This window comes from Ictalurus punctatus, chromosome 15 (genome assembly GCF_001660625.3).
Source record: "Ictalurus punctatus breed USDA103 chromosome 15, Coco_2.0, whole genome shotgun sequence".
Lineage (NCBI taxonomy): Eukaryota > Metazoa > Chordata > Actinopteri > Siluriformes > Ictaluridae > Ictalurus > Ictalurus punctatus.
Window position 1 is genome coordinate 16,661,615 of NC_030430.2, and position 22,544 is coordinate 16,684,158.

Genomic DNA, 22,544 nt, shown 5'->3' on the forward strand with positions numbered 1-22,544 from the left:
TTGTGTAGTATTGCTATTCAAAAGCTCTGTTTTTAGACCAAATAGTGTGACTTAATCGTTTGGACTAATAAACATTAAACCACCATCATCATGTGTTGGAATACAAATTTTATTTTTTGGCTGTAAATCCATAGACAAGCATAGATTGAGCGATTACAATACATTCATATGGGCCTCCGGTGCTGCTGGTGAGCTTGGCCTCTCACTGTTCTGCTTTTGTTTGACACACAAAGAGCAAAGCTCTACTTAGAAATATCTGACTACTCTCACAAAGGCGATGAAAAATTCCAGATCCATTTTCCCCCTCAAAACCACCCAGAAGCACACAGAACCACATTTATATTTCTGCATTTCACCTTTTTTTCCCCCTTCATTTTAACGTACTAATGCTTTAACACACAATGAACCACTTCTTATGAATATTCAGTGTTATCAAGTGATATTTATATTTTGTGACCGTAGTGTTATAAGGAAGATTTATATAAAATCCCAGTAAGAAGACATTTTAGCCCTGATTTATTATTCTCCAAAATAAAACACACAAATATACTCGTTTATTGGGTGACAGAGTGATTGTGCAAAAGACGTCAAGTGCAAAGAAGCGAAATGAAACAATATTTCAATTAAATTGTTTTGTGTACGTTGAATGTTCTTCATTCTCAAAGAACTGAAACATCAAGCTCAGCTCTCAAACAACTGTAGGAACAATGTCCTATGTAATTATGTAATTTCAAACATATATAGCAGATTAAACAGTAATTACAGATTAAACAATAATTACACAGTAATTTGCTTTGAGAAATTACTGTTAATACAACATGAACACAAAATATATGAGTGGCCTTGAGTGTGTGTTTGGTCTATAATGCATAAAAGCTTTTCACAGGAAAATGCTGTTGGCATCAGAGGTGTAAACATGCAGTGAAATAAACTTTACCAGGGTGACATTAAATCATAATTTGTTTTAGAAGCTAATTTAAAATAATTGATTTCTTTTCCCTTGAAATGGTGGGAATGCGCTCACACAAATTTAACATCTGCTGGTTGGTTGTATTAATTTGTGCTGACTTTCAGACTTGCTGGTGATAAATAAATCTATTTGGTCATGTTTTGCACTTTAGGTTAAAAAAACAAACACCCAAATTGCTCATTAAGGCAAACATGCAAAATGGCTGAGGTGTGCTATTTTGTTCAACCACTGCTTCGTAGACCCTGTTAGTTACATCAGCTTGTATGTATTTTGAAGGTATCCTGTTTCCACACACAAACCTTTAGGAAATAAGATTGCTTGGTATGCGATACGATATGTAACTATGGCATTGCAATTTGGCAGGTAATAAAGTCTCCTAAACTTTTCTCATCTATCTTCCTGCTGATGAGTGGAGGAGATCATGCTTCATCTCCTCATTACAAATCAATCAGCAGCTTCCAGCCAACATCAGTATAACAATAGAAAAACAAGTTCTTCCATAAAACAGAGTAATAACCCAAGTCTGTCTGACATTTAGAAATGAATAAAAGCAAATTAAATACGTGACACATTTTGTGTAGGTGCGCAGCAGTCTGCTTCCCAGAAAACACGTTGAGCATGAGTGAGCACAATGAAGCTCATTCTATTAGGCTAATATCTCATGGTGGGTTTGACAGCAGTACATTAGTCTTGGCTGTATCTTTCTAAGTCTGTGATTGATGACAGAGCGTTTGCTTTCCATCAGGAGGAATCTGAGGATTACACATTCTCCCATCAGTTAGCCAAAATGAAGGAGATCCAGCACAAGGTGTTGGTTATGCTCCAGCAGGCCGAAGGGTGAGTGGCAGAAACAAGAATGTACAGGAATGGGATTTAACATCAGCCCTTCCACAGGGAGCAACAACAAAAAAAAAAAACAGAGAACAAGGAAAGCAATAGCCTGCTAAGCCATATACTGGATATCAGTAAAAAATTGTTTAAGGAACAGTTGGGAATAAAACTGAAAAAGAGAAAAAGGCAGTGGACTTGTGGATTTGCAGCTCCAGATTTTACAGTCTTGTACTAGTGTGTGATTTCTGACTCTGTGAAAGAAGCCTGTTTATGATTGTTTGTGAGGGTAATATATGCTGAATCTTTTTAGATCTCTTACATATGACAGTTATTACTGTCAATTTGGGGGGGGGGGATTTCTATAATAATCTACAGCCTATGTTATGAAGGCCACAGAGGTAGTAAAATATTAAAGTAAAATCTGCACTAGATTCCATCCACCCATCCATCCATTTTCTGTACCGCTTATCCTACACAGGGTCATGGGAAGCCTGGCGCCTAACCCAGGCAACTCGGGGCACAAGGCGGGGGACACCCTGGACAGGGTGCCAACCCAACACAGGGCACAAACGCACACACAATCACACACCCATTCACACACTACGGACAATTTGGAAATGCCAATCAGCCTACATCGCATGTCTTTGGACTGGGGGAGGAAATACCCAGGAGTACCCAGAAGAGACCCCCGAAGCACGGGGAGGACATGCAGGGCAGTGGCAAGAACTGAAACCCCCAACATCGGAGGCAAACATGCTAATCACTAAGCCACCATGCCCCCTGTACTAGATTCCAAATATTTAACATGTTCAAAACAGTGTCATGTAACTTCCTCATGAGCTTTCATACTGAAAATAAGTAGGAGATCAGTCTTTTAACTTTATACTATGTATAGCAATTACTTTTCATGAACTTTTCGTTATTAAAAGGATCAAGTAAGTGTTCTTGTGTATAAGCCCATATACCAACCAGCTTCACAGAAAAAAAATGTTCACGTGCAACTTATCTACAGCATTTTCTATACTATGGATATTAGGCATTCCTTCACAAGCATATGTTGCATATCAGCGTATCAAACTTTCACTCGAATGATTTGTATACCACATTCTGCACCAATGTAATTTAACCACCACTACTCCTATGCTATTTGAATAAGTTTGATATGTAATAGATCATTTTTTAAAACATATTGATTGCAGCCCACTTGATGCATAAAGATTGTACGTTTCATGAAATATGATTAGACTTACCGGGCTCATGAACTCTCTTTCTTTTGGCTTATAAGTTATATAGTTAGTATAGTAATGCAGGTATTTTAAAATGTGGAGAGTCTCTGTAACCTAAGATACAGCGACTATAGAGATTTTCCACATATTGAAAATACCCCTGTTACTGTACTGTGTTACCACATGACTAGAAAATTGGAAATTTGTCAGTAATTGGACCCATGTGCATGTCATCAGCATGTTTGGTAACAAAAGGGGACCAGCACCTGATAGAATATGGAGGTGGATCATAGTTGTTTTGTGGTTGTTTTGCAGCTGGTACTGCAGGGGCTCTTTTGAATATTTATGGCATCATGAATTCTGCTAAGTACCCGAATATTTCAGTCCCAAACCAGAGCTTTCCTAGACAGGCATCGCAAACTATTAATTGTAAGGAACACCAGTGTTTTGAAGAAGAAATGTGTATTACTTTTTCATGATTGAAAAAAAGAACACGTTTAAATAGCTGAACGTGCCTATATTTTTTATCACATTTATACACTATATCACTTTATGTCATCAAAATACAACTTTTTGCATGTGTTACTCTTACATTTTTGCTCCTTTCCATGAGGGGTGCTAATAATTCTGGACAGCACTGTACAATAAACTATACAATAAACATGAAAGACAGAAAGCCCTGTATTTCATCTTTTCCTAAACGCAGCAGTCACTGGCACTGTAGCCTCCTTCACAACTTAATTACAACAGCAATTAAAGTAAAGTATTGATGCAATCTCTCCCAGGTCTTGTGTCATAGATTAGAGTTTGTAGCCAGTTTTGAGGAATCTGTATCTAACCTTTCTCATTACTCCTCTTTGCTTTCCTTGGCTTATTTCAGCTGGAAGCTGGCTGAGTAACTCTCTGTGTCATTTCACGCAGCAGGAGAAATATTAATATCCATTAGAGGTGGCCTGATGCACTCTAACGGAGCTGCAGAGTAATGGCAGAAGATGAGCTCCATCCAGTTCATTAGCACTTTACTGAATCTCAGCATGTCAGAAAAGTGGCCATACGAATGGCAGGACATGGTCATACGAATCGTAGGATGCATAGAAGGAAATTTTGCATAGTGCAGATTACATGCTATAGATACCTGGCTCTCAAATTGGGATTTTAATAATCTGGATATTAATACAACACAATACTTTAATACAACAAGTAAACACTAATTTTAAGTGCAATTTTAGTAAGGCATGACAACGGACTGTTAATATGAAATAATCTACCCTCACCAGCCACTTTAATAGGAACACCTGTACATTCATGCAATTATCCAAATATCAGCCAATCATGTGGCAGCAGCAACCTGCATAACATCATGATTCAGTTAATGTTCACATTAAACATCAGAATGGGAAAAAAAACGTCATTTGATTCACTCTGACCATGGTATGGTTGTGGGTTTGAAACAGGCTGGATTTGGTATTTCAGAAACTGCTGATCTCCTGAGATTTTCACACACACAACAGTCTCCAGAGTTTACACAGAATGGTGCGAAAACCAAAAAACATCCAGTGAGCACCAGTTGTGCTGGCAAAAACATCTTATTCATGAGAGAGGTCAGAGAAGAATGAGAGAGGCTGTATGTATGCGAATTACCTGCATCTGTGCCGCACCTCTATTAATAATGAAGCTGTGAGTTTAACTACTATATGCAACTGTAACTGTATGTTACTATGGTTACAGTTATTTATAGGCAGCGCATTAATTTAAAACGGTGATTAAACTGACTGGAACTACCTGTGCATTCAACAGTTTGAACGCTCACCTCCCAGCCAATCAGAATTGAATATTCAGACAGACCATGATATAAATCAGTATAACTGGTTTGGACCCTGCTGGTGGAATGTTCAGGAATGAAAAGCTCTAAAGGCTGCAATAAGTAAATATGATGGTACACATCTGCCTAATGTGCCTAATATTTAAATAGTTGAATCAGGTTCATCAGATAAATCTGTGCTGTGATTGTCAGGAAGTTTGTGCATCTTTTTATACTGGAAGAGGTCCCTGGCTGCAACAAGTATCAGACCTGCTAAAAGAGATAAACCAAACCAGTACAGATATATTTTCACTACAATAATGAGAAAATAATCTGTTAGGCATCAATCTCATATTCTATATTCTCTAGACTAGGAGATAAGCAATAAGTAGATCTGCCTATGTTTATATACCTGACCTGTAGTTAGTTGATGAAGTATGTAGATGAAGTATGATGATGAAAGATGAAGAATGGTCTGATGCTCTTAAAGTCTGGCTGTGTGTGTGTGTTTGTGTGTGTAGGTTAGCTGAAGGCAGCAGAAAAGAGTTATGGGTCAGTGTGGGACAAGGAGTCAGCAGATAAAAGCTCAAAGAGCATATGGTGCTCAAGCCAAATTCGCGTTTCTGCATCCTAGTGCAAATCCGCAGACACTAAATGATGCATACCATAGATAATCATCTCATACTTCCTAAACTAAAACATATGAGCCATACATCATTACTCCTGCACTGTTAATAATGTACATTACATTGATGTTGATCTTTTTTTTTAAAATCATTATAGGGTGCAAATAGACAACTGCTTGAAGCCATGGGCTGCGTGCCAAATCGCGTAATTACCGTCTATATAGTAGCCGAGATACATGTATTTTTCCCCACTGCAGGCCTATAGTAGGCAAGTATGCGATTTGGGATGCGGCCGAACTCTCTTGTTCGCCGTAAAACGTAAAACTGCCGTGTGTGATCGTGTCCTGTTGCGAAATGCGGTGAAAACTCTCACACGACGTTTATAATGTGATTAAGGTGTTTACATGTCTGTAATACACGTCTATAATGCGACTAAAACAGGAGTACTCCACCTGTCTTAATTCCATTATTGCTTACTTCGATTATGACCTTAATTAGATTAAGGTAAGTAAAAATCGCTGTTTACATGGTAGTATCTTAATCAAAGTATGGTCTTAATCGGATTAAGAGGGGATTAATGTTGTCCATGTAAATGCAGCTAGTGTCCTGTCTGTTATTTCCTACACACACATATGAAAGGAATAAAATAAATAATGTCTCAATGGTCCCACAAAGAGGGGGTGGTGGCAGAAAAAAAGCAGGAGGAAATTAGGGGAGATTTCAGACACACACAAATAAAAAAAGAATAATAAATGGGGCCCCTTTGACAAACTCTAAAACAATGAGCTGGCTAGCTACTTAGCATAATCACTTGAAAAGGGGCCAGCTAATTATTTAGCTACTGTGTATATTAGCTGAGTCTCCAAAAATGCATTACATTATGTTTGTTCAATTTTTAGCTTTTATCATCATGCTATAAAAATCAGAACCACTTTTAGCTTATGGTTATCATACATCATTTTTTATTTTGATTTCCTGATAGATAAGTTCATTTAAACAGTCCCACACATTTTAAACTCAATAAAATTTTCACCAAGTCACATGCATGTTAATGAGGTGTTTCCTGATATGTTATTGTACTATCAGCGATCTCACTAACAGGGGATTTCCACATTTTCGCATTTGATATTCTGCATATTTAACTGATCAGGCTTCAGGATTCCTTGAACTTTCCTGGCCTGTAGCTATAGTTATATACAGAAGTTTGGCACCCCTGGCCACACCCGATAATACTTTTTTTTTCAATAAAATTTTTCTGCAAATGTTAATACACATTACTACATATTTGATGAACTTCAAAAATAGAAAAAAAAGTGACTGAACTTCATTAACTTGTCAGACCTTAATTGACTTATTAGGAATTGTTTGGCAGGTCAAAAATGGTCATTAGGAATAACAATTCCAGAGAGTAAAAAATTATCTGACTTCCAACCTTCTGAAATGTCATCAAGTAATGGCATTTAAGGGACACTGGGTAAGTCAAGGCAAGATCTTGAAGACAAAGAAAAAACTGCCCATATGCTGGCCAGAAAGGCAAAGCAAATTCCTCTTATAACACTCATGATCTGCAGGAAGGTTTAGCTAACACAAAAATTCTGAAGCATTGCTTGAACAAAAATGATCTGCATGGAAGAATAATCAGAACCTTATCTGCAACCTTGTCACAAAAGTGAAGATCTGATGTATGCAAAGCAATATCTAGAGGCATTTTGGAAACAAGTGCTATGGACTGATGAAGCAAAAATGGAACCCTTTGGACACAATCACCAAAGGTAAGTTTGGAGAAAAAAGGAGCAGTATTTGATGAAAAGAACACCTTGCCACAAGAGGTGGATCTATTATGTTTTGAGGTTGTGTGACAGCTATTGGCACAGGAAACAGGAAATTCTATGGGTAGATGGAAGAATGGATTTCCGTAAATAGTCAAGTAACTGAAGCTGAAAAGTGATTGGTGTCTACAACAGAACATTGATCTAAAACTTACCTCAAAATCTACCATGAACTACTTTAAGAAATGTAAGCTGAAGCTTTTGGGATTGCCCCTGTGGTCCACTGACTTGAACATCATTGAAAATCTGTGTGTGAATCTTAAATATGCCGTGCATGCAAGATGGCCCAAGAATATCTCAGAACTAGAAATGTTCTGCAAATAAGAGTGATTGAAAATACATTAAACAAGAATAGAAAGTACTATCTGGCAAGAAAAAGCATTTACAAGCTGTGATATCTGCCAAAGGGGGTGCTACTATGTACTGACTTCATAGTGTGTCCAAACGTCTGAAGCATGGGGCTTTTTATTTTGCATTCAGCTATTAGCTAGTTCTGCTGTCAAAGTAACATTTCTTGCTGTAGCCCTAGATGTGTTTAGAAGTCTAGAGTTTAGAGTCTCATATCTGCAGCCACAAACTGCAACTTCCCAACTACAATGGTGTTTTTTAAACCTGGATTGAATCAGTAAGGAAATGCGTGTTTTCGGCCAGCTCCACCAACCAACTCACGCAAGATTTGCGGGCAAGTTTTTTGGTCCAGAATTCACCTGGCCTTCAGCACCATTACTAACCAGGAAAGCAAAGTGCTCCCATATACCAGACCTTAACGATGTCCAATTCCTGTTACTTTTTCTGCTACATTTTCAGAGGAATGCATGTGGGCCTGATTAAGTTTCAATGTTTATTACACCTCAAGTAATATAAGTGGTATTTTATAATAAATAGTCGGCTTTATTATGCAGTGTGTTGAATGCATTGTTCGATATGCAGACCTATTATCCATAAAATTAAACCCTTACCACATATGTGAATTGTCATTACTACATGATTGATCTATTCTCACCTTGTGTAAGCTTTGCTAGCTCAAATGTATCTACAACCAGCTGGTTATTTGGAAATCCCACTACTACACTGTTAAGCAGATATGCATATCCAAAGTCTTACATCCATTAGGAGTATTAAAATAAAATTTAGGGGGAAAAAGGTTGAGAATGAGGTAAGCCTTTGGAACCATCGAACTACATCTAAATACAATTTATTACTGTCATTTTGCAGTCAGCACTGGCCACATATGTATTATATATGACTATGAAAGTGCATGGACTAATTCATTTTTTCAATCTGCATTGGTTCTTTTCTGTGTGAGGTCCAGCCCGAATAAATGAATGTCAATAACGAGGGGTCAACAGACAGATAAGAAAAATGAGCTGGCATATAGTATGGCGAACCAGACAGGCAACTGAATTCCAGTTAGGATGAAAGCCCAGTCATCACATGATCACTCAGTTCTCAATGCCCTGCATCCCCCCCCCATGGCATGCAAATGCATGGTCCTTTTTAAAATATCTTTACCGTATTATACTGTTAACACACTATATGTCATGGAAAAATATGTAGGGTTTAGAGTGTTTACAATAATACGCTAAACTCTACATATTTACTTGAAATATACTTTCCTTGCACATTGTCCTTCCAGTACATTTCTTGTTAAAACTCATTAGCTAGATTTTCTTATTCATGTGCTGTTTACTTTAGAAGTGAACTTCTAATTCATTTAGCTAAGTTAGCTAGCCTTGCCACTCCGGTAACAATTTTAGACTACCCACCTACAAAATAATCACACTAACTAATATTTGAGCAAGTTAGCAAGCTCAGTTGGTAGGTTACCTTTACTGAATGTGTTAGCTAGATAGTTAGCTAAAAAAAAAAAAGAAGAAGAGTATTATGCAGTCCCGCTACTGCACTTCCCACCTAAAAACCTAAGCTAGGTATGGAATAGTAATTCTATTTAGCTATGTATAGTCTGCAGTAATCAAATAATAATCAAAGTGTGAATGAAATAAGAAACAAAAGTTTTGAGAAATGTAGACACTTTTGGTAGGAGTACACTGTTTATTTACAGTAGCATACTGTATAAAAATAATTACAGTAATGGTTAATGTGATTTAATTGTGCATTTTCTTCATGTAAATTAACAATATATGGTATTTTACTAGCAAGTGTAGTGCTAGTATTCGGGGTGTTCTTACTATGCTTACTATGATTTTATTTCACATTGCTTGGACCCCACAGTATTATCCCTTTGTAATTCTGGAAGTGAAAAACTCCCACTGATGTGGGTTTTTGACATCTGTTGTGCATTGTGCTAACTGTCTGCTATACTGTAACACTGCACCACAGCTTTTTAGCCATCATCTTGTTTTCATCATCGGTCGGCCTCATTAATTCCAGACGACTTCCGAGGGAATTTGACCAAATTTTCATCACCAACACAGAGGACTTGCGGATTAGTCCTGGATTCTTCAGAAAGGCATGGGATTATCCAGCAGGATAGACTGGAGCCTGTGAGGCACTAAGACTGGAATCCTATGCCTTAAAAGCCTGGAGAGAGACTGGAAGTCAACAGGGGCACAAGGGCCAAAGCTGACAGCAGATGACAGCTAAATATGAAGGGGGCAACGTTCCAAAACACATGCTTGTCTCAGTGTGGGGCATGAGAATAAAGTAGAGGAAACTCCTTTGAGTGATGTCACTCAGGCGGTCTTTGAAACGGTCTGGAATCTGGGTGATGGTATGATATTTGGGGTATGAGGCCTAGAAAGGGAAAACAATTTCCTCAAAACATACAGTAGCGGTCTGATAAAAAGTGGGCAAAGGCAGACAGATTTCTTGATGATATAAATTGTTTGATACAAAGTTTCAAGATGAGAATGCAGTCATAGCTCATTTAATCTCTAATTAAATAATGTGCAAAATAGTCCACTTCCTAGCACCTGACATCCATAGACAGCAGGCAAAGACCACAATCCCTCCACAGAGTGGCCCAGTGAGAAATGAATACTGGACAGACTTTAACTGAATTTTTAATCTGTCCTGAAAATCCACAATGTTATACATATAAATATGACACAGAAATATCCAGATCCCAGAGACACCTTCTGCCAAAGATTTTGGTCGAGAGCTACATGTCGCACCCATTGTTTGCCCAGCAGAGCTCATTTTCATAGATTCGTGACTATGAATACAGGCTATTACTAAATAATACTTGTCTGAGATGGTGTCAAAACCAGTTTGGTGTTATTTATTCGTTCATTGTGTATGCTGTTAATATTTCATTAGACCCTGGTGCCTTAGACGCAGCTCTCCAGGGAGCAGTTTTCTACTGACTGCCTCCATTGAGCTGTGACTGACAGCTGAAATGTATTCATTTCATCTAGAGTTGTAAATATTAATGGTGTCAGCTCCATCTGCTAACTTCTACCTGAGACAAAGGCCTCGATGTTAGCCCCGACAAGCTCTTTTATGCGACACTGTGACACCCGGTCCAGAGCTGGCTGTGTGGTGTCAACATCGCACATCCACAATGCTCGCTGCTCCTTTTGTATGCCTGACAACAGAATCTGAATGCGTCAGTCATAAGCAGCACTGCTGGGGGAGAGAACTGGCAACGACTGAATGGCAACAGCAGATAATATGACACTGACAAAGAGGCCGGTCCTTCAGTATTATGCAGAGGGACAGCATGGTGCGATTCGAATGAGCTCCTGCAATCAGTGCTTCGTAGCAGGAACGCAGTGAGACAGATGACGTGGACACACAGGTGCTGCACAAAACTACAGAACAAACCTGATGTCCTGTACAGGGTGTGACGCATCATGCAGAAGCAGTCTGCCAGAAAAGCCCTTTAGTGCAACAACAAAAAAAATGATGAAGCATAAATTAACACATGCAAGATGACTTTAATCATTTCAAAATGAATGTTCAACCAACTTTGCACTATTTAAACTCTTTGCCAGATCAGAAAATCCAATTAATTTCATGCATATAGAATGTAAGCCTAAATGTATAGTAATCTTGTGTCATGCAGGTATGTATTATATATTCAACTGAGTGCGAAGCAAAGGTTTTTTGCATAGTTAGGGAAAATGTACAGTATTATTCATGTGACCCTGCACCTGGTCAGGGATCGCAGTGTGTGCAGAGCCTGATCTGGAAGTATTAGGCACGAGGCAGAAATACACCATGGTTGAGAAGCCAGGAGGAGGAATCCAGAGAACCTGGAGGAAACCCATGCAGACATAGGGAGAACATGCGAAACTCCACCGTGACTTACTTTTGTCATTTTGGAGCCTTGTCTGAAAGCACGGTATAGTCTAGTGTGCTCATGATATCCCAAAATGGACTAAAATACATTAGTGAGAGGTGAGTGTGTGTGTTTTTGTCTGCTGCAGACATTCATTTAATATTAAAACATTACACTGCTCACGATCATTCCTGTATATACTTTATGTAATTGAATCTAAAAGCATATTTGTAGTTTGAAAGGTCTACAGGTTTTGCTTTAAAGTTCATAGTGCCATTTGTTTATTTTGTATAGTCGTGTGAGATAAATGACATGGAAAAGAATCACTCAGAATGGCTTTACATGAACAGAACATGGGACACGGGGTAACAAATATACGGCAGAATCAGCACCATGCATATGAGCACTTCAGTGAGAAAATACGCACTTGTGTGAAAAGTTTGGTAATGAACTGTGCTGAGAGATTACCACTTGAATAAGAGTGATGTTCAGTGTAATTTCACAGCTGCAGCACTGCAGAGGCCTCCTCGTGAGCTCTATTTCCTCTCAAGCCCCCATATGAGCTTCTCTGCCACTCGCTTGAGCAGGTGTGTCTGCGTGGGAGTTCATCTGATGATGCGTTGTAGGCCATTTTGAGCACCTCCAAGTAGGTCAATCGGCCACATTTATGTAAGATGAAGCTGCTTGGTTTTTCAAAATAAAATAAATATGTTTGCCGTGGATGCTGTCTTACATTGTATTTTAACTATAAGGACATCTAAAGAGGCAGGTTATATTTTGAAAGACATTTTGAATTCAGTCCAGTACAGGACTGAAGGCCCAACAAAGGAGTCCTCATGCTCGTCTTTCTTTTGTCAGAGGCAGTTTTTCTTTGCTGATGACTGAGAGAATAAGGAGAGGCATGAGGAGGAGAGGCACTGACAGTCTCCGCTCATCGGACATTGTCTGCCTGCTGGAGACTGACGGACGAAGCCTAGACTCCTGACGGGCCTTTGATCAATGAGTGCCTCATCGATGACAACAGGACACCTGCTTCTCATCAAAGAGAAGCATGGACAGCCAGCACTCAGCACTGATTAACCCTTATGCCCCCAGAAATTTATACTGCTGCAGATTTCCACCCTCCTTAGACATAACGAATGAATTACAGCCCATTCAAACACGGCTGAGATGCAATGCCCTGTTAATATAAAGCAGGGATATAACCAAACATAAATACATTTTCTGGAATGAACACATGTATTTTTTGTTCTAAACAAAAAGCGAGATGTTGATTTAGATGTTGCAGGCAGGTACAAACAAAAATAATAACTGTAAGGGATTTGAAGTGGGATCTGAAGAGGGATGGGGGGGGGGGGGGGGGGGGGGGGGTTCCAGTTTAAGTCATGCTCACTTTGGCTTTGAATCCCACATACAGATACAAATATTTGGGCCCTAAACAGATAGCTTACAGATACAGATACAGCCATTGCATTACATCCCTAAATTAAAGATTAAATAATGGTGGACAAGTAATTATTACAGAAATACAAGCCTACATCTGTACAGTGAGAAAAGCGAAATTATGAATTCTAAAATGTGATCTTGCCCTTATCATGATGCCGTAATGTCTTTAGACACAAACCAAAGGTCAACTCAAAAGTAATTGTTTGCTTGAACGCACAGATGAACGTGGAAATGGAAAGTCCTGATGACACAAGAAATTTAATAACGGACCACGCAAAACGGTAAACCACAATCTGAATACATACCACAATAGCAAGCACAATCGCTAAGTTTAAAGGGTAATGACTGTTCTAGCGTACAAATGAAATAGCAAGGAGATGCTCACATCGATGACGTTTATATGACATCATCAACATCAATCCCATTGTCAGTTCTTAACCAATTTACATTAGACAATATTTTACAAATGTATTTCCCTGCTACAGATATGAAGTCGAGGTTTAGATCTAAGTACTAAGTTTATTACGTCTCTAACTGCAGGGACAAAAATAAAAATGCTGACGCATGACCTGCTTGTCAAGACAATTAATGTCAATTAATGACACAATTAGAGCCGTTACTTGTCAGGACACCAAGGTCAAGTTCTTAACTACTCCTTACAAAATACATACACAGGTATTCTGCATAAGAATAAGTGCATAAAAAGTTACACTTATTATTACGCCTTCTACATTTATTATTAGTCCTCCAGAATTAGGAGTAGAAGGGAAAAAATTCGAATCAATAATTTTTTAAAAAATCCCTATTATTCTGTAGAGCTACAAAGAATTGAATGTAATCCATTGCAGAAGATTACTAAACACAAACATGGATCAGAGGATATGTTTGTACATAAAAAAATAAAAATAAAAAAAACATAAAAAGACAAAACCAACATTAATCCATAAATTAAATGAAACTCACACACCCTTTCTTGGAAGCGTACTTGTGTTCTTGTACAGTTTAAGCTATATCTCCAAACTAGTATCTGTCATCTGTCTATCTAGTCGTATTGACAGTACATATACTTAAACCCATTTGGCTGAGTGCTGTATCAGATTGAACACCACTGAGCAGATGCATAACCTGGCCTGTGCATTCGGGACTGTAGCCCTGAAGATTTTTTCTTTAGCCCCGAATATTTATCCATTGTCTCCAGGAAAATACATGGAAAAACTTGTGTCTTATTGGCTGGGAGGTCTCATTTCTGCCAAACGCTAGCTCACACAGTCAGTTAATGTGAGGGGAAAATTGATATATGCCTTTTTTTTTTTTTTTTTTTTTTTAAACCAGTAAAGGGGTTGAAATTGAATCCTAAATCCTGTTAGTGGCAAGGTGAAAACAAGGTGTGTAAATGTCTATACGAGTTACATGTTATATGATAATAGTTATATTTAAACCAAATATAAGATTATTAAACCTAAACATTACACATTTATGCAAATTTTAAACATGAAATAGTCTTGTTCTGTTGGCAGATATTTTTTGCTCATTTTATGCATTTATTTTAGAAAGAAGATAAATTATGAAAATGACAAGAAATAGGTTTAATAATCTTTTTTGTTGTTGTTTTGTTAGTCTATTGTAACCCGGAATAATGTAATAGGAAATCGTTAATACATTCCACATATATTCAGGATACTTTGCACATTTGCCAGGTTGCCATTTAGACAATTTGGAGTAGCCAATCAACTTCTAGGCATGGTTTTAGATGATTTGGATCAATATTGGGCCTGTATACAGAGATCTAATATCATTATTGTATCAAATATGAAATGAAATGGAAAAAAATTAATTGGGATCGGTTCCAATTCATTTCAGTATATGAATTATGCAACTGCACTGATTGGCTCTATCCACCTATCCCTAAAGAGAAAGAATTAATTCTTCTATTTTCTACTCATATAAAGGACTAACATAGAAATGCATCTCCTAGCCCTACTGCTGAGATTAGTTACATTAACATGTCTCTGCTTCAGCTCCTGATTGGCTCCTGTGTACTGGGACATTCCTGGGACATCTGACAGGAAAGTCACAGGGTCGTCAGAAACTTTACGGTATATAAATGCCATGTATGACAATTTAAATCATGAAGGATATGTTTTACACTCTGGTACAACTAGAAATTCCTTTTTTTTTGTTTGTTTGTTAAATATTATTTGTACAATGTCCAGGCTCATGTAAGACAAAATAATAAAATTAACATCCTGGATCAACTAAAATATGCTGCTTCAAATGATCATATCTACAATAACACACTGTGATTTTATATAGTTCCTAGACAACAAGTATCTATTGTAAGAATACTGATTGTCTTGGTCTCCCTTAGATATTTTATGTAATGACTGTTGACTTCCAGTCAGTAATATCGTAATATCGGAGTAGGACTAGAGACTACGATTCCCATCAGCCACTGCACCTAGACACATATTTTATTTCACATATTTCACGTTTTGGCTTATTAGCACTGGTGTACATTGTCTATCTGTATTACGTTACAGTATGCTCGCCCTTGTTTCATGTAAGTCTTGTTTTGTTTGGTACATTATTAAACGTTTCACTTCAGTTCTGCATTTGCATCTGTCTCTACATACAAACACGACAGTCAGCAGCTTCTGATTGTTTTACCTGGCTAGGTTGTTTTCATCTGATCAGTTAATGGACACATTGGGCATTCTAGTTAGTAATAAAGTAAATTTACAACTAGATATTGAGTTTGTGCACTTTGCCTTCGTCTGCTGATAACACTGGCAAGCTAGGTTAGCTCACTATTTACAGTGCTGTGAATTTCTTCTGTCTTTGGGTATATCTCATACTAACTTGTTTCAGAAATTAAAACAAAATCTAAGAAAAAACAAAGGCAACCTGAGTAAACACAAAATACATGACAATGACAATGTTATTTATTGAAGCAAGAAAAGTTATCCAATCCCGAGTGGGGCTGTGTGAAAATGTATTTGCCCCATACTAATTCCCTAAAATAATCAGTTTCTAATCTGAAACTGCATTCATAGTGGGGCTCAGGTGGACTGGACGCAACCATGCCTGATTACTGCCAGCCACGTGGCCCCAGAAGTGGCCGGCCTTCCAAAATTCCTCTAAGAGCACAGTAATTCAGTCATCCAGCAAGTCACAAAAGAGCCAAGCACAACATCGAAGGACCTACAGGCCTCTCTTGCATCAATAAAGTTCACTGTTCAAGACTATCAGAAAGACACTGGGCAAAAATGGCATCCATGGAAGAGTGGTGAGGCAAAAACCACTGCTAACCCCGAAAAACATTAAGGTTCGTCTAAATTTTGCCAAAACACACCTGGATGATATTCGGTAGACTGAGTTGAAAGTAGAACTGTTTAGAAGACAGTGGTCCCGTTACATCTGGCGCAAACCAAACACAGAACTCCACAAAATAAACTTCATACATTTGTTGGTAAAGCATGGTGGTGGTAGTGCGATGATGTGGGGATGCGTTGCTGCTTCAGGCCCTGGACAACTTGCAATAATTGATGGAAACATGAATTCTGCTCTCTACCAAGAAATCCTAAAGGAAAATGTCAGTTAATGCTAGAAACCCTCCAATGTGGATAAACAAAAGCAGTTGTAGTGAAATTATTAGAGCTGTCAAACTCTTTATACTCATTATATATTGCCACAGACAGTGTGAATACTAGCAGCACTGCTACACTGTTTTTTTTTTTTTATATTGCAGGAAACCCACAGGCCGGAATAAGAATTTTATTACAAACTTTAATACTTTAGTTCATTTTTTTTCATCATGGTAATATTTTCCTATCACTGAAATTCTACTCAATTATATCCTTTCACTTAAAAACCTATTCACAAACCTAATCACATAATAATCTACCTTCTCACAGAATAATTCCATTAGAAGTAATACTGTACGCTCACCGTGTTTAGGGTTAGTTCACTAGGGTTTAACATAATGCCATTGTAGTCACACAAGCTTTAACATGACTCTACAGAGCTTTATTGTTATGAATTACATACTTACACTGTCTACATCTTACTTTGACTATTTACATGCAACAAATATACATATTTTTTTTAAAGTTTAATAGTACTTCAATTTTATTTTTCAAAAGTAACTGAAAATAAAGCATGCAATAAATTACATGCATTTATTCAAAACCCTTTTCCTACAATAATTGTTTAGCCACATTTATCAACCGACTTGAACGTAGGATTTTAAGCATCCAAATTTGGATTTACTTTAAATGTGCAAATATAATGAAATTAAATTCTGATAGTCCTAATTACAACAGCTCATGAATATTTTAGCTACCACCAGTTAATTGAGGTAAAAAAAATCAAATAAAAGTGTCACATAAAAAAGTACAGCCTATTAGGCATTTGAAAATAGCACACCTTTCAGTATACTTAGCTTAGAGGAAACAATTTGTGTATTTAGCTATGTTGAATAAGTGGCATTCAAGTTTGTTTTTGTACCATAACTGTCATGGTTCTATGTACTGTATATGAACTGAAGATTGCGGTTCTAAAATACACATATTAACTGTTCTGGAAAACATGTCAAATTTGTGAGTAAATCCTTACAAAGAAGGCATTATGATATGACATTTAAAGCTAAAATCTTACAGTTTACTGTATATCTAGCTTCTAACTGTCTGAATACTGCTGACACAATAATGCTAATTTCTGCTAGTGTGGCTGCAGGATTTTCAAGGTTATGAAAGTGCAAGCAAAGGGTAATGCTCCTTTCCATAACCTTCACGCCTACCAGAATAACAGCAATAAATGACAGTAACAAGCAGGATTCTTGCAGGATGACAAAAAAAAACCCCATAATGTATAAATCACATATACAAAACCTGCTTCTTTCACATGAACACCTGGGTATGCATTAAGTTGAAACGTGAATAGTATGCATGCATGTCCATCTTCACAGCAACATCTGCAGACATGGGATTAAAAGGGTAGTTCACCCAAAAATAAAAATTCTGTCATTAATTACTCACCCTTATGTTGTTCCAAACCCATAAGACTTTCATTCATATTTGGAACACAAATGAAGACATTTTTAATGAAACCGGGAAGATTTCTGTCCCTCCATTTACAGTCCAGTAACCAAAAATTTCAAGCTCCAAAAAGTTCATAAAGGCATCGTAAAAGTAATCCATATGACTCCAGTGGTTTAATCCCAATTTTATGAGTGATATGAATGCTTTGTGTGTACCAAAAAACTTTATTCACAAAATATCTCTGCATAGATCTCCGACGCACGTTCACGAGAGAAACACAAAGCGTGTTGTGTTGACTCGAGAGTGGACAAAAAAGTGTCCATGAGAGCAGACAAAAAAATGCAAGTCCTCCTCTATATCTATAAATCTGCAGACATGAACAGTAAACAGTGCAGCGCTTCCTAGTCCTGTTGTATCGCGAGAGCGTACGTTCTCATTTCTGTTGTAAAGATGTCTTATGGGTTTGGAACGACATTAAGGCCCGTTCACACCGGGACATTTTTTCAGCACGTCAAATGGTCTGTTTAACGCCCCATATCTAAATCAATGGCTGTCAATGGGAGTGTTATAAAAAAAAAGTGCATACATGCATTAGCCAGTTTGCAAAACTGTGAACGGCTGTGTGAGCGGCTTAAAGATGTAAATACTGGCTCTCTTTTTCTTCTCAGTGACAAGCAGGTGTCAGAAACGGAAAGTTGTGCAGCGCCACCTTGTGTTCCAGGGTGCGTTTTTCTGCTTTTCAATAAGCGCCATCTACTGTCAGGGAGTGAATTTGCACTTTCATTCAGCTCTTCACCCGCATTTAACGTGTGGGTGTGAACGCAAAAAAACACGTCAAATAAACAGACCGTTTAAAGCGCTGCAAAAAAGGGTGAGTAATTGATGACAGAATTTTTGGGTGAACTATCCCCTTAACACTGACAGCTGGTTACACACCCATTGTAATCTGGTACAGGGAGGGAAATCCATGCCTCACACTGCTGAGCACAAACTATCAAGGTAATGCAAGGACAATATTCACAAAGTTGCCCTTATCTGCATTAATGCAATTTTATTTCTTTTCCATGTGTCCCTTTGCAACAAGATAACTTAACACCACAATAACTAAAGGTTCAGTTTCCACACAGATTATTGGTTGTTTGTATAATGTACAGTACCCACAAGAGGCCTTGTGGGGCAGGTACAGCTGCCTTACACATCATAATGAAATGCATTATAACCCTCTGGAATCTGGAAATGAGATATTGATTTGAAGCTGTAACAATATATTGCTCAGAATGTTTGCATACATATACAAGTCTGTCTGCAAGCAACACTTCTGGCTGCAATCCATCTACTTAAAGCCGAGTTCATTCATGCAAGTGCAATGCTACGTAAGGTGTACTCTCTAGTTATCAAACACATGTTTAAGTGTAGCTCTGGAGCAAAATGGATTTTTTTTTCTTGTGCAGAAGTTTCACTCAAGGGATATTTTAATTCTTTCAAAGTTGTTATTGCATAAGTGTGATATTTTTTTAGTCCTATTTTCCATTAACACCAGTGGAGCTGAGATTGCAGAAATTCAGTCTTTTAAGCACAGACTTTGAGAAAATGGTTAGAAACATTAAGTGAAATAGTGGCTCAAGTGAAATTGTTTGAGGTGAAGCTAAACATCCTCTGTTTCTTGGCGCGGTGACAGGCGTTAGATGTTTGTTTTAAGCAGGGAAGAGTGTGAATATCTGTTCATATCTACTTACACTGTAACTGCATAAGTCCTGGCTTAAAATCGCTGTTATTTTTCGATATTAGGTGTGATGATGATGTTGCATAAATGAGCTGGCATTCTGAATGAGTGGGCCACTCATCCTGTTTAATTTCAGAGCAAAGCTGTTGATCCTATTTCATTTAATATTTTGTTACATTTGCAATTTAATAAATTGTTTGTTATTGCAGGCATGATGTTAAAATGTTAAAAATGTGCATTTTATGAGAGCCCATAAATATCAGATCTCCAGACTTTGTCTTTCATAATTCAAGCATGGTTCTATTTTTTTTCATGAGTTATTAATAACTGTAATATTATATCAGAATAACCATATCCCGATCTCCCGTTGATTTTCGAAGTTATACTACCCGTGTACACAATGCAATAATTTGCTCTAAATTTACTACAAAAAGGCTTTACAACAAGCTTACAAACAATTAAATAAATGTTTTCACCTCTGGCTAATGGGAATAACTCTAGCACACAAAATACAGATCCTGAATCCTTTTTTTTTTTTTTTTTCCAGCATACACGTCTTGGTTAACCACCACAGGGGGATATATTAGTTGTGCTTTATATTAGAATAGAATCACCAGGGAGAGCCGTGCCTAAGCATGCACACTGCTCCCTCTCCACACTCCAAATTAGTCAATTAGTCGTGTCATTAAAGTGGTGCAGGCGAGGGGATTAACACCAGGGGAAATAAAAGAGACAATCTGCCGCATGCTTGCCGAGGATATTGCCGATTTCCATCCATCAACTGCTCCAGATGGAGAGACATTAGTAATTTATATTCTGTCAACAGTGCCCAGGAGAACTCTGCCAAAATCATTTCCTCATTTCAACTCTTCTGTCTCTATGAATGTAAGCATATCTGCTGAGAGCTGGGTGAGCGAGGGAAAAACACCTTCTCCCTAAATCCTTCTATAGGATAGCATTACCACTCACTGAGGGATTAGCACTGCCACGGAGTAAAGGCTTTCTGCTCATTATTTTTCCATTATCCGTGTAGAACGAGAAATATGAAAGCATGCATTGATATGGTATACGGACAGTATAACCTTGTGCTATGATGCTAGTGGATAAATGTGCATGTGTGTTTGGATATGTACTATATGTGTGAATCTACACAGGAAATGGCGACACACAGATGGAGACATACTGTAGAGACAGAAAGTCATGTCCAGATTTAACCCTCTATGTGTCTATCAAACATCTTATATCATTTTCTAGTATTGACTGATATAATATATTTTACAGTTTTACCGTTTGAGAGAGACCGAAAGAAGCAAAGACATCATTCATATTTATTATCATTCCAGTAATCATTCCATAGAGCAAGAAGAGTGTATTTTATAACCTCGGGGTTGTGTGACTACTACATGTCCACATGTACTGTATATGTACAGAGAACACATTGGCTACTCGTACTTACACAGTCGTATATGATATATGATTTTTTTTTTTTTTTACCTTATTGTATATTGAAAGCAATTTACTGTATTACTGCCAAATCCCTATAGTACACCAACTGTGCTTGAATCTTTTTGTTCTGTTCATTACTCAGAAATGGATGTTTTGGTTTTATTGATATACAATTTCAATTATTATTTTTTTTATTCCCCATTATATATTCTTAATTATTAGCACTATAGACACAAAAAGCAACTTTGTGCTTGGAGATTTTTCTGATGGTTAGTGTGTGGCCAAATGAGAGACGATATCACGTGACAAGGACTATAATCACCTTCTTCTTTTTTCCCCACTTTTTTCACTTTCACTTGTAAATGTTATGTCAAAATTTTACCACATTGTTAGCATTTTGTTATGTCAAAATGTCAACATTCTACTAAATAAATTTCTGAAAATTAACAGTAAAAGTTTCTAAATTTATGAATGTTTTCCAGAAATGAAATATGCTTCTAGTTGAAAAATTTGACTTGTTCTAAAACAAGTAACAAATAAAGTTACAGAATTTTAATCCATTTAAAGATTCCATTCCGACTCCTGACTGATGTAAATGGAAAAGTGTTTGCCCTGAAAAGACGTGGAAGTTGGCTTCACGTGTCTCGGAGGAAGGATGTGCTAGCCCCACCCTCCATGGCTGGTAGATGGCGTGTGATACTGGAGAGTTAGTTTGTGTGTGGGAACTGGCCAAAACCAAATTGGGGGGAAAAACTAACAAACAAACAAACAAACAAACAAACAAACAAAAAAACTATTATATTCCAATTCCACTGAAATAAACCAACACAGTGACAGTCTATAATAAATATATAAATATAATAATATATAAATATAATACAATAATTTAAAAAAAAAAAGAGCATTTGTGATGAAACCGCTGGTTTACTAAATCGAATAGGCTCTGTTTTGTGTTCTCTATGGCAGTTAATCAAAAACTTGTTCAAAACATCATATTCATTGTGTGAGGAAAGCATATGTAGCAATTAAAGCATCTTCTTTGTGCAGACGGACTATTTATACAACCGTGTTTGTAAAACTGGTTCCTTGTTTACCTAATGTGGTCTTTGCAGAAGGTTTAAGCAAGATTAAAAAGTACTGCAAATGAAAACATTTCTACATAGTTTGGTAAAAATGTCTTAAAGTCAAGATGTCAAAGCATGCTGAAATGTTTATTGTGTGTTTGCCAAAAATCAGGTGCGGTAACATCTGATGGATTTCCCCACACATAATAAATACATTTAAAAATTAATTTGTAATAACTGAAAAATAGTGTGATCATGTCAGAATTGTGGTAATTATAAAAAAAAAAGTTGTGGCTCCAA

The 22,544-nt window shown here is 37.3% G+C and overlaps 1 protein-coding gene across 1 annotated transcript in view; it reads right to left on the minus strand.

The window, feature by feature from the left end:
• Positions 1-22,544, minus strand: part of ephb2a (eph receptor B2a) — a 65,393-nt gene that overhangs the window by 25,397 nt on the left and 17,452 nt on the right. The gene's annotated exons all lie outside the window — the stretch shown is intronic.